A 14,083-nucleotide genomic window follows, 5' to 3' on the forward strand; every position below is an offset into this window, starting at 1 on the left:
GATGCAAATTCTTGTCTGAAAATATGTTCATGCGGAAAACAATAACAAACAATAATTGACTTAAAAATAAAATTTTTATGTAATAAATATACAAAAAATATTGTATAGGACAAAGTAATGGTTATGATTGTTGTTTGCAAATAAAGTACCATTTGCATCCTTTAGCTGTTTAATCTTGGTTATTGTTTTTCCTGCTCCTGGCAATGGTGTAAGCTGTACCAATAATCAGGGTTATGAATGTCCAGCTAGTAGGTTTATTGACAGTGATGCATGCTGGGGAAGGACATAAAAATTGGGGTGACCTTCAGTACCCCACTTATCCCCAGGCTTTGCCAGGGAAGGATGAATACTACTGATCCTGAGCTCCTGGGCCTGCTGCCTATGGAGGCAGCATGTACTATGCTGTAAGGAGAAAAGCTTGAGTCTGAGGCATAAGCTTGCACTGCTTTATGGAGGTAGTTGTCCAAGAAGCAGTGGGTCAGATCCTGAGAAGGGACACCAAGGAGGAACTTCAGCTGCTAGAGGTGCCTGCAAAACTGGAATTTTGCTTGGACCTCACAGGAGAGTCTGATGTCCTGCCTGGGGAGTTTAAGTTGCATCTACACTACAGTCAAGCGTTCAAGAATGACAGTGTTTTTCCCTGTGAAGATTGTAAAAAGAATTCTGGAGTCTGACACATTCTTTGGGTTCTCTGTGCCCTAATACTTGCTCCCAGAATTTTATTAGAGCCAAATAAACTCTGTTTTCTGACTAAGACAATGACCCAACCCAGAGGTTAAATATCATCCCACCTGACTTCTTGTGTGCCCCTAACACCCTCTCAAGTTTATCTATTTTTGATATCTGAAGTCTGATTTCTTCCAGCCATTGGTGAGAGCACTAAAATACAGTGAACAGAATAACAGTTGAAAAATATCTTAATAAGTTGACAACTTTGTGTAAAAAAAAATGTTTCATTTTTTTCCGCATTTTGAAACACGTACGGTAATCCATGTAGTCTTTTAACATCTTGGGTGATTAAGCTCCAAAATATGGTCAATTTGTGGGTGTTTATACTGTCTTGGTACTCCAGGGCCTCCTAAAATGCGATAGGCACTCAGGAAATTAGTTGTATAATGTATGCCTCTCTATTTGGTTAGGCTGTGAAAAAGTCTCACACGTGATATCGCCATACTTGGGAGAAATAGCAGAATGTGTTTTGGAATATAATTCTAAGTATGCATATGCTCTGCTATGTGTTAGAAATATCTAATTAATTGACAACTTTGTGTAAATAAATACATTTTTATTCAGCATTTTCCAAAACAGGCAAAAAATTAAGTCCTTAAAAGACACACTGTGCCTCTTAGAATATACCTTTTCTTGTGGATGTTGTGGATGCCAATGCTCGCAATTTTTTTGACATTCAGCTGTCAGCGGGGAATCCCGCTGACAGCTGAAACATGAAAGAATGTTTCACTACTAAAATACCAGAGATATACCATGCTTTGGTGTCTACTATCCTCACCAGCCTGATCAGATTAGGGTGGTCTTTGACTCAAGTGCTCGTCATGAAGATGTCTCCCTCAGTGACAATCTTCTCACTGGGCCTAATCTGAACAACGATCTCATAGGAGTTTTATTTCACTTCAGACAAGAGCCAACTGCTGTTATAGCTGACATTCAGCAGATGTTCCACTGTTTCATCGTCCGTGAAGATTACAGACACTTCCTCAGGTTCTGTTGGTACCGCAATAATGATGTCAACGATGAAGTCATAGACTATAGAATGAAGGCACATGTTTTCAGTAACAGTCCTTCTACTGTAGTAGCAATTTATGGACTGAGGAAAACGGCTCAAGAGAGTGAGAAAGAATTGGAATCTGATGCAAGACAGTTCGTCGAAAGGAATTTTTATGTAGACGATGGACTCAAATCTCTGCCCAATGAAGAAGAAGCTATTGACCTTCTTACTAGAACCCAGAACATGCTTGCCACTGCAAACCTCAAACTTAACAAAATCATCTCTAACAGCGACAAAGTCATGATAGCCTTTCCTTCTGATCACCATGCTGTCAGTGTGAAGAAATTCCACTAGGATCTGACCTTTCTTTTACACAACGCAGTCTTGGATTGCTTTGGAATGTTAAACAAGACACATTCACATTTCAAGCATCCGCCTGTGACAAGCCCTTCACAAAGCGAGGAGTATTGTCTACAGTGAACAGCATTTATGATCTGTAAGGTTTCATTACACCTTTCACCATTCAGGGTAAGATACTGCTGAGACAACTTACTTCTGAAAGCTCAGACTGGGATAACCCCTTACCTTACCTTAGCCAAAGAGAAACAACAAAGGTGGGAATCCTGGAAACAGTCTCTAAGAGCATTAGAACAACTCCAGATACCATGCTTTTACACCCAAGCATCCTTAAAAAATGCCACCAGAAGATAAATTCATGTCTTCTCCGATGCTTCCAACGAAGCCATTATTCGAGCTACGGATCCCAGCGGTAAAGTGGGTGTAGGATTTTTCATGGGCAAGACCAAGCTCACGCCAAAACCTGCACATACTATTCCAAGGCTTGAACTTTGTGCAGCTATGTTAGCTGTGGAAATTGCTGCGCTTATAGAACTTGAAACAGATGTTGAAATAGACTCCTTTGACTTTTATACAGACAGCAAAATAGTGCTAGGATATATAAACAATCGCACAAGACAGTTCTACGTGTATGTTGGCAACAGAGTGGAACGCGTAAGTAAGTTCTCTACGCCTGAACAATGGCACTATGTTCCCAGAAGTCTCAACCCTGCTGACTACTGCATTTTGGGACACATCTTGGCTATATCCACCATGAAAGAAGGTTCTGCACACCTTTACTTCAGGCCTATAAAGGAATTAGTACTTCTTTTGCTCAAAGAGGAAGACAAGTCATCAACCTGATTTAAAGGGAGGTAAGAAGGAATCGTGTATGTTGCTGCCGTCCCCTCTGAATATGAATTTCCATGTCTTAGACTTGACTTTCGAGACCAACATCTGCAAGTATTATGCTAAATGTTTGCATTGTTTTCCTTTGTTCTTCCCTTCCCTCTTGTTTTACAGATGTTCCTGGAAAGAATCTTCATTAATTATACTGGATTGAACTAAAGTTTATTATAATAGAAATCATAGATTTCGACGGGGAGTGTCATGTTTCACATGACTGTCATATTGACTGTCATATGCCTTTAAGAGTTTCTATATTTTGTTTCTGCTTCTCTTTTTCCTTTGGTTTAGTTAATGCTGTATAGATATCCCACCCCTTTTCCTAGTAAGGCATTGCAGCTCTAGGCTCATGGCATGGAGCAGGAAACATTATGATCTTTTGACCTTTCGAATGCTCATTGTTGTAAGATTCATTCAGTTTATGGAATAAACTTCACAAGATCTTCAAGATGTCTTATCGATTGAGTCACTGACTGTGGTATCCAACTGAGATTGAAGTTATCACTATCTCATTACAACTGTAAGTTACAGAGATCACACTATCAATGCTTAGATTGGAGAGACAGAACAATGATGATTATACATGGTCCATGACACTACAGGTCACAGCAATGTCCGGTGTTCATGGAACTACAAGGTGCAGCAATACCAGCTGGGATGCTCAAGAGTGCTCATGATCCAACATAGGAATCCACCACCTTATATAGATGTGTGCTCCCCAGAACGCTACTTGTATAATAGCGTTAATGCTGATCCTTATGGGGGGAGTCTCAGAAAGCCATATATAGGGACCGGACTTCTCCAGGGTCAGGGCTATGCAAAACCAGCAAAGGATCCTCCTAGGGGGAGAAGCTCACCACAGGAACAGAAGGTATGGCAATATAGTGTAGTATTTATTAAAACTGTTAAATCATAAACTCTGATATAAAATGAAAACTTTTTTGTTTTTTAATTTGGGTTATTGCAGCACTGTGGGTGAAGCTTTAAATATATAACTGCGATCATCCACAAATAATCAGACCCCAAAACTCTGGAGGTCAATATACATTTTATACAATATTGCAGCTTTAGAAATGAGACTCCACTGCAATGAAATAAATATTAGGAGGAGCTAAAGGAAAAGACAGCAACTTACCAAATAGATAGACCCCAACTGTTTAGATGGCCATATGCATTGTTACAAATGGGTGAAGAGTCATGGATTAATTTTACCTACTGCCTTGGCAATGCCGTTTCATATAATAAACTGGTGACAGTGATAGCTGTCTAGCAGTATACATGTGGTCAAAGGCTAAGTTCACGTTTTGGAGCAGATTACACGTTACACCCATATTTATGGTGTAATGTGTAATATGCTTCAGCACTTGTTCTCACACCCTCCCAATCCCGATCAGTAGGCGGGGGAGCTTCTCTTCGCTGTCACAATGAAAAAAACTGAGGCTGTTTGGGGATCCACCTGCACACCTGTGTCATTCATTCACTCTGATTTGTTAATGAATGAAGTACAAGTCCCATCTTCCCCTATGGCAGATGGCTTGTAGTTCTCAATGCAAGGGCACTCTTGAGGTACGTAAGGTATGGGCAGACAAATGGACTGAATGTCTGCAGGAAACTGACATTGCACCGTAATCTGCTGATCATGAGTGTAATGATCTGCAGGCAGAGCAGAGTAGGTCTGGCCATACAGGGATTACTTTGACACAGTTGGCCAGCTTAAACATGTATTGCAATATGTGTGAACCAGATATCCCTATGTATTGCAAAGTCTGCTTGGGAGGGTATATACGAGTGTGCAGAGGGCCCTTCAGAATTTCTAGTGTTAATATGTGGTTACACCCTTTAGCGCCTGATGGATAAATGCATGTACTAGCTATTGGGATTTGAGCACTGGTATATCTTGTTTGTTTGTAAAGATCTGCCGGCTCCTGAAAGAAAAATAAGAAATGCACATTTTTTTACATGCAAAAACATGTACATTTTTTTAAAGGTGAACTTATTCTTTAGGTCAGGATTTCTCAACCAGTGTTCCGTAGAATGAAAAATGTCTGTCTCATAAATTCCCACTGACACCACTGGTCTTTTTAGCTATCTGTAAGGGAGTCATTCTTCCTAATGACCACAAGTGTAAGGATCATTCTTCTCATTGACTAATGCACCATGAGTTTTAGATACTGTAATTTTTAGCAGAGGTTCTATGAGAACGGAAAGTTATTACTAGGATTCCTGTGGTTGAGAAAGGCTGCTTTAGGCACTGGCTAGGGTAATAATTATCTTTTCCCTGTGATGAACAGTGTGTTTGTTGGAGAAGGCTGCATACAGGCAGTGAAGGAACATGTCTGCAGGTATGAGCAGACCAAGTGTGGGTCATTTTGTTGTTTATTGGACTGTGATTACATTACCCTGCTAGGGAACCTCTTAGTTTGGTCATGTTTGTTGCAACTCTGACAACTAAACATGGGCAGGGAACCCTTAGAAACACTTTAGTGTCAGGATTGCATCTCTACGAGCCCTCTTCTTGCCTACAACTTTTATACAATAAAAGCTCACATTAACAACAATTCAGCTTTAAAAGTGTGACTCCACTGCCATGAATTGGTTGTTGCCACCATCACTATATAATAAATAGTAAAAGACCTTCTATACCATATGAGTCCTTTTTTACCTTTTTGGGTTAAAGTCCAAGGGAGATTCCTTAAATGCTCCAGCCGTGGAATTTGTCTAAATTGGGTACTGTCCATGATACTTTTTTTATTTGCATTAACATACAATATGGAGGACAAGCTTTTGGGGTATGTCCCCTTCTTCAAGGTCCAGGCAGTACTACTTCACAAAGTTTTAGCAGAATGTTAAAAGAAATGTTAAAAGGGGGAGAAAAAAAAAACAGACAAAACACACACAAACAAATGTACACAGCAATGGTTGTAAAACTAGGATTAGACTAGAGATAAGACAGAGCAAAAGCAAAGACAGTGTGTGTGTGTGTGTGTGTGTGTGGGGGGGGGGGTTGTGGGGGAACACTCACAGAGGGGTCGTAAAACTGTTGGAAAATGAGTGAGGAATCCCATGTCCAAATTAAGGCCGTTATCTCTTGTATCAAATAGAAATATCATTGTTAGTTCAAAGGTTTTCCTGTCCTGAATAGTGTTGAAATTTCCTTTAAGAACAAGTGCACTAATACGGCTACAATCACTTCAAGTCTAAATTGGGAAATGCCGGGTTCTTGTATTCCTTAGCGAATAGTGATTAGTCATCACGTTCGGTTCATGGCAATGGAGTCTGACGTCTAAAGTTACAATATTGTAAATGTGCACTTTAATTGTACAAATGCATATTGATCTTTGAACAGTTGGGGTCTATCTGTTTAGTGAGTTGCCATCCTAACCTTTTGCTGCTGACCACATTTATTTCATTGCGGTGGCGTCTTATTTCAAAATCTGCAAAACTGTCTAAAATGGCATTCCTAAAATAAGTCTATTTTTGGTTCACAGAGCAAAATAGTTCTCAGAAGCTTAAACCTGAATTACAAGTCAAAAGATTCATTCAAGTTTCTTTTTTTTTATATTTTATTCTGCCTCTTGTTGATTATTTTACATTAAAGTCATAATATGCTATGCAAAATCTTTTACCATTTTTGAGATTAATATTACCACATTTTTTTCTTCATTTTCATGAATCTGTCTTTACTTACATAAGATATACTAAGTCATTTCTATGTAATGAGACTTAAAGGAATGTATCAGAATTAGATTAGCTCTGTGCAATACTCAATTTTAATAGCATGATATGTTCTACTTACAAATTCTAAACCTTTTTACAGAACGACTCCAATATTTGTAACTTTCATCAAATGTTTCATTTCTAAATAAAAAAGACTGGTAAAAAAAAAAGTGTTTTCATAATGTAGATTTTCAAAGACTTAGAATTGTGTATTTAATCAAACCAAGACAGTGGGAAAAATCATACGTCAACAAGCATCTGAGTATGAGAGAGGTCATACTGAGCTTAGCCAGTTGCAGTTGCAGAAACCAATAATTGTAAGTGGTAGGTCTTAGTATCAAGAGTATAGGGATAAACTGAAAAAGCGGTGAATTATGAGAAGTATAATATAACAATAATATGTTTTGTGTAATATCTTTATCATTTAGTAATAACATTTTATGTACCTATTTAAAGTGGAACTCCAAGTATGATCTTAATTGCATAGTAACATTGGTCCAGCTTGGCATAATATAAGTATACATGTCTCATACCTAACGGACTGCTGTGGAAGTGGACAATAACTGTAGTAGTCAGCACTACTACAGTGATTGCTGCTATCTTCCAGGTCTTGCGCCAAGTGGCTGCCCCACTGCACACTGACTACAGGGGGTTGCTCACTTGGCACCATCACTAATCACAAAACATCTTGTATTTATTGATTGAATACAAGGCATTCTTTAATTCGACAAGGTGGAGATTGTGATGTTACTGTCCCTCCTGTCCACCTTGTCCAATCTGTTACTCTGCTCTCTCTATCAAGAACATGATCACTGCAGCACATCAGGATGGCTCCTAGCCCTGCTTCTCCATCTCGGAGTCTGAATCCTGCTTTGCAGTAACAGGCTCATACAACGTTAAATTTAGATATTTTCACTGCCAGCATTTGAAGGATAAGTTCACCTTTTGTAAAGAAAAAATAAATGCACGTCATTTTACAGGTAAAAAAAATGTGCATGTAATATTTTTTTACACTGCAGCCTGTAAAACATTGCACCCGTGATCAGTAGGTCGTGGGTGCAATGCCTGGATCCTGCAGACTCTTAGTCAACTGTCTGCCCCTACCTCCAGTGGTGTATTTTGATTTTGTGTTGCCGTAGGCAAGACTAAAATTGAGCGCCCCCCATCTAAATTTGTCCCACCCCTTCCTGCTTAAGATCCACCCCTGCAGGAAAAGACAGGAGGAGGGTAGCGGGACAGAAGGGGGGCAGCGTGACGGGGCCACAGGACAGGAGGGGGGGGAAGCGGGACATGAGGAGGGCAACGGGACAGGAGGGGGCAGCGGGACAGGAGGGGGGCAGAGTGACAGGTGGGGGTTAATGGGACAGGTGAGGAGCAGTGGGAAAGGAGGGGGCAGCATGACAGAAGGGAAGCAGCAGGACAGGGGGTAGTGGGACAGGTGGGGGCAGTGTGATGGGGGGGCTGTGGGACAAGAGGGGTGCAGCAGGACAGGTTGGGGGCAGCATGACGGTGGGCTGTGGAACAGGAGGGGGTAGCAGGATGGGTGGGGGCGTGGGACAGGTGGGCAGCAGTGGGAAATGAGAGGAAAGTTGTATTTTAAAGCAGAGTTTAGAGACAGAAAAATGCCTCAAACCTGCATTCAGAGAAAGCATACTGGCATACTTTGCAGACATATGCATGTAAACACACATATATGTGCATGTAATTTCATTCTAGTGGTTGGAATAAATGAGTATTCAAGCCAATAGAATAGTTTACACACGTACTCATCTAAACGCCATACATGCATAAACACATGTATATAGGACTCATACCAAACATTTTTAATGCTAGATTTTTCTGCCAACTCCAGAAAGGTGCAGTGTAGATGAAATTATATTAATATGTCCATGTGCATGCAACCTAAGACTGATGTTTTCAGGAGAGCTAAAGCTACTCAGCGCTTAGTTAGAAAAGAGAATATGTGCCACTTGTTTAAGATATGCATTTTCACTAAATTTGTGTCTCCCATATCTGAACATTTCCTCCAGAGTAAGAGATTTCCTGATGCTTTTATATTTACAGAGCATATATAGTAAAAATGTAACGTATCAGACATTTTGGCAGTAAACGAAAATCAATATTGAACCTGGGAAGCTTAAACACTTCTAAAGCTGTCTATGCCAGATGAATCATCTCTTTGGTTATTGCTATCATCAATGGGATTTGCAGCGATATATATAGAGGAGCAATTGGTAAATTGCACGGAGAACATTTCCAAATCTGAGGTTTTCCTTCAACAAAAGATAAAGAAGTCATGTGGAACTGCAGAACTGAGGTTCTAACATGAAAACTCAGACAGAGACAACACAAAAATCATCCAAATGTGTTTTGTTGTGGGTATTTATCCAGCAGCCGCAACATTTACAAAAATAATTAGAAAAACCTAATTATCTTATTTAGATAAATCGTAAAACTGAACCTCCAAACATTGCTTCTTCCCCAGCTTATGGTTTGCATAAATTTAGCATTAGAGCTGAATTCAAATCTGCAATTTTAATCCTGCAAGTAAAAGTTTCAATGCTTTTTAGAACTGCTAATTGGAAAATGTTTGTTAGTTGTAGATAAATTTAGCATGTAAAACAAAGTACATGAACGTGAATATTTTTGAAAAAGGCTGATAATGTATGACATGTTTCTCCAAGCCGAGAAAACACAAAACAAAAGACGTGGTTATATCAAACAGAACAGGTGAGAAGAAGACCTGTCATATAATGCCAAAAAACACAGCACTGATATTACAAAGAAGTGTCAGCTAATTTGAATTGCTTTGTGAAAAGTGATCCATGCTGGATTGCTTTTCATAGAGTGGTACAGGAATGAATGCTTCTTTTTTAAATGGACTTTGTAAATTGGAATACCATGGCACGACTTTGATTATTTGGCTCACAGTTGCGGCATGGCTCCATTGATGGTTGTGGGGGGTCATTTTTTGCCACACTACAAAGCAAAGTATCACAGACACAGAATGTGTACAACCCTGTTTGGCTGCCTTTGCAGCTGGAGCTCAACCATCTTTTTCACTGCCCTTCGATCACAAGTGCAAACTAAGCCTGTGTGTAGACACAACAGCAGTAAGTGCACAACTTCTCCATTTTTGTTTTTTTAAAGTAGGGTATGGCCCCTTTCACACGTGCGTTCCATATGTCCGTTTTCCATCTGTCCGTTTACGGATGAAAAACGGACACCCCTGTATTTCTATGGACTAGCGGATGTAAATGGATAATCATCTACTGGGCACTTGTGGGCGCAACTGCTGGGCACAGGTGGGCGGCACTGCTGGGCACTGATCATCAGTGCCCTGATGATTGGTGCTGATCTGTCCTCTGACAATTGCTGGTTATCGGCAGTACTTTCCTCATGAAAGTGCAGCCGATAACCGGCAACATTGGACACAGCTGATCACGTGGTAAAAGGCTGCTTTGTTTGGCCTTTTATCACATCATGTGATCAGCTGTGTCGATCGCCGGGTGCGCGCCCCCGGGGGTGCACGGGAGGGCGCATTCTTGGAGGACGTCATATGACACCCTCCAAGAACTGCTGTAGCCGTCATTCGGCACTATAGCGCGGTTGACAAGTGGTAACATCTGTTTTTTTTAATGGAAGAAAACCCTATTTTTCTTCCGTTAAAAAAAATGGAACAAACAAAAAATGGATGTAAACAGACAAAAAGATGGATGAAAAACTGATGTAAACTGATGAAAAACTGATGTAAATGGACATAAACGGATGTAAACAGATGTAAATTGACAAAAGCAGATGTAAATGGGAAAAAACGGGTGTAAACAGATGTAAATTGACAAAATCAGATGTAAATGGGCAAAAACAGATGTAAACAGATGTAAATGGACAAAAGCAGATATAAACGGATGAAAACCGGATGTAAACGGACAAAACCAGATGTAAACAAACAAAAACGGATGTAAACAGACAAAAAAAGTGGATGAAAAATGAATGTAACCTGATGAAAAACTGATGTGAACTGATGAAAAACTGATGGGAACTGGTCTGTTTATTCTTGGAAAAAAACGTGACTGTACTGATGATCAAAACTGAACGCCTGTGTGAAAGGACCCTAAGGATGCAAGTTGACTGTATCTGGACACATTCTAATTTATTACTATAACTGGTTCCATGATGTGCCATATAGTAAATTCTTTTTTCTTTAACTAGGTTGAACGAAAAAGAAAACATAATGTGTGTACTGGGCTTAACAAACCAAAGTGCAATAAATGTAAATTCCCAAGTGGCTCAAAGCTCGAAGTTCCACTTGTTTGCATCCCCCCACCCCTCCACTGCCACATTTGGCACTTTTTTTGGTACCTGGTTTTGACAGATCAGATTGCCAAGGTGACGTTCAGTTCAGCCTCTCCTCCCCGCAGCCTTCTGGGACACATCACATCTCCCAGAAGACTGAAGGACCATTCACAAAGTGAAGCGTGCTTACCTAAGATGCTGCTGCTTGCACCCACAGCCGACTGAAGAATCGGCTCAGGTGAAGGCATTGCTGGATCCCTGGACAGGTAAGTGTTCTTATAGTAAAAGTCATCAGCTACAGCATTTGTAGCTGCTGACATTTTTTTGGGGGGGGGGGGGGACAGTGGAGCTCCTCTTTAAGTGAAATGTTACACTGTTGATGCCCATCCCCCAACTCCACCATTGTAATCTTCCAGTGCAATGGGGGTTAATAGAACTGAGGCGCTGTCTATACCCAACTACACCTGTCCTTTTCACTTAGCTTCTCCATTAATAGAAGCCGTTACTACAGCTGCTTGGAATGGAACACATTTCATATATGGAGGACAGGTGGATGACTGCAGTTACTGCAAGGTCCATTTCAGATGCCTCCTAACAATGTACAGTATGAAAAAATGCTAGCCCACTAACAGGTAAATAAGAGACGAAGAACAAAGCTGCATATTTACAAAGAAAACAATGAATTATTTGCTGATCAATTACTTCTATTCCACCATTAAAGAATTTCTAGCACACACGAAGCGTGTTTTCCAACTGTGTTTGTCTAGTCAAATCCCATTTGCTGCAATTTGTCAAACATATGGATTTCCCAAATTTAAATAAGAAATCAAGACAAAGCTTTCACTTTGAATGTACTCATCAGTCCACAGCACATGTTTTTGTGCATAGTACATGGAAAAAAAGTGACTCCAATATGCACCAAAACATAGGAACTGGGGTACAGATAAATGGCAGCAGGTGCTCTGGACTGATGAGACAAAATGTTAAATATTTGGCTGTAGCAAGAGGAAGTTTGTTTTCGCCGGCTGGAGAGCGGTACAATATTGAGTGTCTGCAGGCAACAGTGAAGCATGGTGGAGGTTCCTTGTGTTTGGGTTTGGGGTTGCATTTCTACAAATAGAGTTGGAGATTTGGTCAGGATCAATGGTGTCCTCAAAAAAAAAAATCCATTATTTCATACCATCTCCTAGATTGTAAGCTCGAAAGAGCAGGGCCCTCGAACCTCTCGTATATTGTCTTGTTACTGTATTGTCTCACATACTGTCCCCCACTATATTGTATAGCGCTGAGCAAACTTTTTGGCGCTATATAAACACTGTATAATAATAATAATCAGGGAGGTGTGTGATTGGACCCAAATTTATTTTGCAGCAGGACAACCACCCCAAAAATACAGCCAATGTCATTAGGAACGATCTTCAGTGTAAAGAAGAACAAGGAGTCCTGGAAGTGATGGTGTGACCCCCACAGAGCCCTGATCTCAACATCAACATCAAGTTGGTCTGGGATTAGATGAAGAAAAGAATTACATGAAGAGAAGAATTTAAGGGAAGCCTACATCCATAGTAGATCTGTGGTTTGTTCTCCGGGATGTTTGGAACAACCTAATTGCCGATTTCCTTCAAAAGCTGTGTGCAAGTGTACCTGGAAGAATTTATGTGGTTTTGAAGGCAAAAGTGGTCACACCAAATATTTATTTGATTTACATTTCTCTTTTGTTCATTCAATATCTCAATTAACACAATAACAATTTTCTACATTTTGACAAAGCTGAGTTTTATAGAACATTTGTTTAGCTCATTACATGAAAGTAAGGTTAATAATATAACTTGGATTACAAAATCCTCATGTGCTGCCTTGTATTACACAAGGCATTCTTTAGCATTCAGCAGTGTCTGTCCCCTTTAAGGCCAGGGATGTCCTGTTTGCTAACTTGGGAGGAAGTGACCTCATCTCTTCAGACTGAAGAAATTCTACTATGCAAGTAGATGTGGGATGCTGTTCTCTCTTCATATATGGGCTTGATTAGAGCCCCAAAGTCTGTAAGTACCCCTCCTATATACTGAGGAATGTTATGCATATAGCTAGGTAGTTAGATATGTACTCATTAGAGATGAGCGAATTATTCAAAAATTCGGTTCGGCTGATTCGCCGAATTCGCCGATTAAATTCGCTTCGTGCCGAATATATTCGCTGCGAATTTAACTTATAAAAAGGGTGTTTCTAGGCTTCAGAGAGCCTTTATATTAGTGCAGAACACTGTACCTTTAATTTAAATGCCCTTGGAGTCTGCTGGGGAAGAGAAATAATACTGTCAGTCAGTATGACATGCAGATGAGTGCCGTCGATCTTAGAATCACCGCACACTTCACTCATTTGGGCAGTCACGGGGCCAAAACCAGAGTGTGGAGCCACAGTGTGGCGGTGGAGGCAGCAGCAATGGGAGGCCATACAGCACCCTATGACAAAATGGAACCCACCAGCAGTGTGAGGAGACCTGAAAGTGGCACATGGCAGAGTGTGGCGATGGAGACAGCAGCAATGGGAGGCCGTACAGGGACCCATGACACACTCTGGACCTGGCAGCAGCATGAGGAGGCGGTACAGGGGCCCATGACAGATTACGGGCCTGGCAGCAGCATGAGGAGTCGGTACGGGGGCCCATGGCAGATTACGGGCCTGGCAGCAGCATGAGGAGGCGGTACAGGGGCCCATGGCAGAGTGGCGGAGCGTAAGCAGCTAAAATTGAAGGCCATACAGAGGCCTATGTTAAAAAGTCCCCCCAGCAGCAGCGTGGGGAGACGACTATCAAGAGTCCAATGACAGAGTGGCGGAGCAGAAGCAGCTTCAATTGAAGGCCATACACAGGCCTAGGTTTAAAAGTCCCTCACAGTTAATTCCAATAACGAACTCTACTCCTCCGTGCAATCTACTTACGAGACCCTGGGCAGGTCTGGGTCCAATTTGTGGTAGAGACTGGTTTTGTTCAGCCATGCTTGAGCAAGTAATAACAGATCTGTGCTGCCCTTTGGTGTCTGGCTTAATGCGCACAACACTGAACGTCCCAGCGTTTGTCAACGATTTGCCGTTAAGTGATGCAAACCC

Source organism: Staurois parvus, unplaced genomic scaffold (genome assembly GCF_062004578.1).
Source record: "Staurois parvus isolate SC_StPar_1 unplaced genomic scaffold, SC_StPar_1.0 ptg000090l, whole genome shotgun sequence".
Classification (NCBI taxonomy): domain Eukaryota; kingdom Metazoa; phylum Chordata; class Amphibia; order Anura; family Ranidae; genus Staurois; species Staurois parvus.